We start from the raw sequence: 4,908 nt of genomic DNA, 5'->3' as shown, positions 1-4,908 counted from the left end.
AGAAGCTGGGGTTGTTCTCCTTGGAACAGAGACGGTTGTGAGGAGATTTGATCGAGGTATTCAAAATCATGAAGGGTCCAGACAGAGTCGATAGAGAGAAACTGTTCCCATTGGTGGAAATGTCAAGCACCAGAGGACACAGATTTAAGGTGATTGGCAAAAGAACCAAAGGTGAAATGAGGAAAAACTTTTTTACACAGCGAGTGGTTAGGATCTGGAATGCACTGCCCGAGGGCGATGGTGGAGGCAGATTCAATCATGGCCTTCAAAAGGGAACTGGATAAGTACTTGAAAGGAAAAGAATTGCAGGGCTACCGGAATAGGGCGGGTGAGTGGGACCAGCTGGATTGCTGTTGCATGGAGCCGCCGGGGACTCGATGGGCCGAATGGCCTCCTTCCGTGCTGTAGCCTTTCTATGATTCTAGGATTCGAGTGGGCCAAGTAAAGGATCAGGACAGATAATACCGAGAACAATTCAAAAAGAAGCACAAGTTGATGAAACCAGCACTGGTGAAATTGCTGGGTGGATATTGAAAGGATGGGCCGTGGGAGGGGCTGGACCGCTATTCTGACACAATTTGAGGCGCTGCTTATTGCTGTGGTTCGGGTCTTGTAACAACAGCTGAGGTGTGGCGCCGTGATCGTATAGTGGTTAGTACTCTGCGTTGTGGTCGCAGTAACCTCGGTTCGAATCCGAGTCACGGCAGAACTTTCTCATCTCTTTTATCCTCTGCCACACAAACTGATAAAATGCAGCAATACATCAATCTTCAATATATACAAGAGTTATTTTTTGTTGCTGGCGAAAACCTATCCATTCCGTCAAATCCCAGCACTCTCACATGCCTGAACTTGATGTTCCACAGTTCAAACCCGCCCTTTTCCCAGCTTTTTCTTCCTTCCACAGTCAATAGGCCGCCTTTACTTTCCTCCTTCCATTTCATGGACACTTTCCTGCGGCATTGCCGGCTCGAACATTCACTTTCACGATCTCACGCCTTTAAGTTTGTTCTGCTTCGACCGCTGTTTCTATTGGGCACATGTCCCATTCGCACCAATGTTCATTTGTGCCTTGAAACCAGTCGATACATTTCGATCTGCGTGACCGCTCGACAGACAAACACGACGAAAGCAGGGCTGGTCTCTGGAAAGACAGCCGCCCGAATGTTCACGAAATTTACTTGGGGAATCTTGTGATCCAGAGGATGGTAACTGAAGAACTGGTTTTTGTTTTGATGCTTGTTGGCTCTTTTCTCTCAGTAGTTGAGTTGCGTGAGTGACGGGCAGCGCTACAGAGCTGCGATTGGTGGTTGAAAGAAAAAAAAGGAGCGATTACAGGCCATGAGCGGAAGGTCTTTCAAATTCTCGTGGTGCAGGACGCTGTGTGCGGAAACGGCAGATTTTAAAGCGCGTGTGTCGGAAAGTAAAGTGCGATCTTGTGTGTGAGAAGAGCACAAGAAAGTTGTTCTTGAAGCTGCGCCCTTGAGGCAAGTTGCAGGTTGTCAGGAAAACTGCGATAGTGAAAGCTCAAAAACAAACCCAGAAACTGCTGGCAACACTCAGCAGGTCAGGTAGTATCTGTGGGGAGATACTCAAGTATTTATCCAATTCTCCTTTTAAAGTTACGATTGAATCGAGCTCCACCATCCTTTAAGGCAGTGCGTTCCAGATCATAACAATTCGCTGTGTAAAAAAATCTCCTTATTTCCCTTCTAGTTCTTTAGCCAATTATCTTAAATCTGTGTCCGTTGGTTGCCGACCCTCCCGCCAGTGGGTGAAGTTTCTCCTTATTTACTCGATCAAAACCCCTCTTAATTTTGAACACGTGGATTACTTCTACCCTTAACCTTCATTGCTCGAAGCAGAACAATCCCAGGTTCTCGAGTCTCTCCACACAACTAAACCCCATCCCTGGTATAATTCTGGTAAATCTCCTCTCCATCCTCTCCAAGACCTTGACCTCCTTAATAAATTATAGTGCCCAGAATTGGACACAATCCTTCAGATGAGGCCTGAACAATGATTTATAAACGTTTAACATAACTTCCTTGCTTTTGTGCTCTATTTCTCTATTATTAAGCCAAGGAACCGGATGCTGTTTTAACGGTTTCACCAACTTGTGCTGCCACATTCAAAGATGATGAAAATTATCAGAAACACATTAAGCGAGATCAGACAACAGAGCACAGACGGGGGATGGGACCTGGGCCCTTCATACTCTGCATTAGTCTCAGTACCGCAAGAAGTGAGATGAACGAACATACCACAGGCCGGGGATGAAGCCTGGCCCCAACCCCTCTGTGGGGCTCAGTACCACACGGGTGAATCCAGGTAACTCAGTTCAGGCCCTGGACTGAGCCTCGGCTTTTCTTGCTCCGTGGCTCAGTCGCACACCTCGTGAGATCAGCTAACTCAGTACAGGCTGGAGATTGAACATGTGCCCATCCTGCTATGTGTGGGACTCAGTACCACACCAGTTGAGATCAGCTCACTCAGTACAGGCCGGGATGGCGGAGAGGGACAGAGACACGGGTTGTGGTCTGTAACTTTTTATAAACACTTCAGTTTATTTCACTCCGTGTCCAACACCGTGTGATCTCCACTGGTGTGTCAACTTTCTGTGTTTATACAGAGTGTAATGCATTGAATTGTCTCTTGGATCACACGGAGTGGTACACGGGGGTCTGTGTGCGGAGGATTCGGGGGGTGAGCTCTGATTCCCGCCCTCTTCTGGATTGAAAGGAGAAAAGAATGAACGAGAGAGAGAAGCGATGTGGGAGAAGGGATGATGGAAGAATTTGTCCATGAACCTGATTAAAATGGCCCAAAAACAAGATAATATTAAGATATCATCAGCAGAACATTAATACAAGATGTAAAACAAAAGCAAAATACTGCAGATGCTGGAAATCTGAAATAAAAACAGAAAATGCTGGAAATACTCAGCAGGTCAGGCAGCATCTGTGGAGAGAGCTCTGATGAAAGATCATCGACCTGAAAGGATGCTTCTCTCTCCACAGATGCTGCCTGACCTGCTGAGTGTTTCCCACATTTTCTGTTTTTATTATTAATATAACCTGAGCTCTGTCGAGCGTTTGTTGGTCGATTCACTGATAAAGCTAGGAATTGAGGGGAAGCTGGTTCATGGCGAACCCCAGCTCTGAATCCCCCCAGCAGAGAGTTCAAGGAATGTTTAATATAAATGAGATTCAACGACAGTCTCAGAAAATCTCTCCTTGATGGTCGGTCTCATTCTCCCGAAGTGAGGAATGAGCGGGAGGGGCAATTCCACCCGGGGTTATATTTAATTCCAAGAGTCTGACACAAAAGTTATGTTTACAGTGGGGCCGAAATAGCTCAGTTGGGAGAGCGTTAGACTGAAGATCTAAAGGTCCCGGGTTTCGGCAGTTCTGGATTATTTTGTTTCTTCTTTGGGTCGATTCTCGAACATTTATTTGCACTGACATTTTTACCCGACACTGAACGGTTGAGGATGGAATAGAGAGACATCAAGGATGTCTGCATTTAGCTTTTATTTCTCTATTTCCTTCTGCCTTTCTCTCTGGTTTTTGTCTCTTTCGGTGCTCGATGAACATTTGATTTGATGCATTTGTCCTAAACTGATGCCTTTTCCACATCTCAGGGCGGTCAGACACGCTCTGTCTGTCTGTTACTGCTTGTGACCATTAACGGGAACAGGCCGCGAGTTAAACATTTATCAGCAAACCGCCAGAGAGATAACACAGCGGGAATAAAACACATTGCCTCACATTGTTAGACACCGAGTGACACAGATTGTAATGTGTGTCAGTAAACAGACCCGGAAAACAGAGTCCGAGAAAGGAAAGAAATAGAGAGATAGAAAAGAGTCATAAAAAGAAAGAAAACCCTTTCTCCACCCCAACAACAAGAACAACTTGCATTTATATCGCGCCTTTAACGGAGTAAAACGTCCCCAAGGCGCTTCACAGGAGAGATTATCAAACAAAATGTGAGACGGAGCCACATAAGGAGAGATTGGGACAGGTGAGGTAGGTTTTAAGTTTCTTGAAGGAGGAGAGAGAGGGAGAGAGGCGGGGAGGTTTAGGGAGGGAAATCCAGAGCTTTGGGCCCAGTCGGTTGAAGGCACGGCCGCCAATGGTGGAGCGATGAAAATCGTAGATGCGCAAGAGGCCTGAATTGGAGGAGCTCAGAGATCTCGGAGGGTTGTCGGGGTGGAGGAGGTTACAGAGATAGGGAGGGGCGAGGTCATGGAGGGATTTGAAAACAAGGATGAGAATTTAAAATTTGAGATGTTGGTGGGCTGGGAGCCAATGTAGGTCAGTGAGCAGAGGGGTTCTCCTCCTGAACGGTGGTTTGAATGTTTGGGGGCGGGGATGTGATAAATATCTCGATTTAATATAATGATCCCACTTTTCAACTACCCCGAATTATTACAATGCTGACCTGAAACAATCTGGAACATACCGCAAAACAAGACATTAAGATCAATGGTCACTTTAGCAAGGAGTTTAGACGATTCTTCTCGAAGGAGAAGGCTCAAGAAACGGACTGTGAACATTTCATGATGGCCGATTTATTTGTGTCCGGAGAGAGGGATGGAGTCGGTTCCGAGGGAACGGAGTTTGTGCCAATATTTAGTTGGAGGAATGTTTTGCTCATCCATTACTGGATATTGGACAAGCAGTGTGAGAAATCAGAGACAGTGGAGGGGTCGAGACAGGTGGTGAGGTCGAGGTGGGTGTTGTCAGCGTACATGTGGAACCTGACGTTGTGCTTTCAGATGATATCACGAGGGGCAACATGTAGATGAGAAATAGGTGGGGGTCAAGGATCGATCCTTGGGGGACTCCAAGGTAATGGTGCAGAAATGGGAAGAGAAGCCTTTCCTGGCTGCACCTCCAGGTG

The 4,908-nt window shown here is 46.5% G+C and overlaps 1 non-coding gene across 1 annotated transcript; it reads left to right on the top strand.

The window, feature by feature from the left end:
* The first annotated feature begins 634 nt into the window (after positions 1–634).
* On the top strand, positions 635–706 carry trnah-gug (transfer RNA histidin (anticodon GUG)). The gene has a single exon. It is a non-coding gene; the product is annotated as a tRNA-His (tRNA).
* Positions 707–4,908: the final 4,202 nt, after the last annotated feature.

The sequence above is a fragment of the Heptranchias perlo genome, chromosome 35 (genome assembly GCF_035084215.1).
Source record: "Heptranchias perlo isolate sHepPer1 chromosome 35, sHepPer1.hap1, whole genome shotgun sequence".
Taxonomy (NCBI): Eukaryota; Metazoa; Chordata; class Chondrichthyes; order Hexanchiformes; family Hexanchidae; genus Heptranchias; species Heptranchias perlo.
The sequence above is the reverse complement of the archived record's forward strand: the minus strand, read 5'-3'. Positions and strand labels throughout refer to the sequence as shown.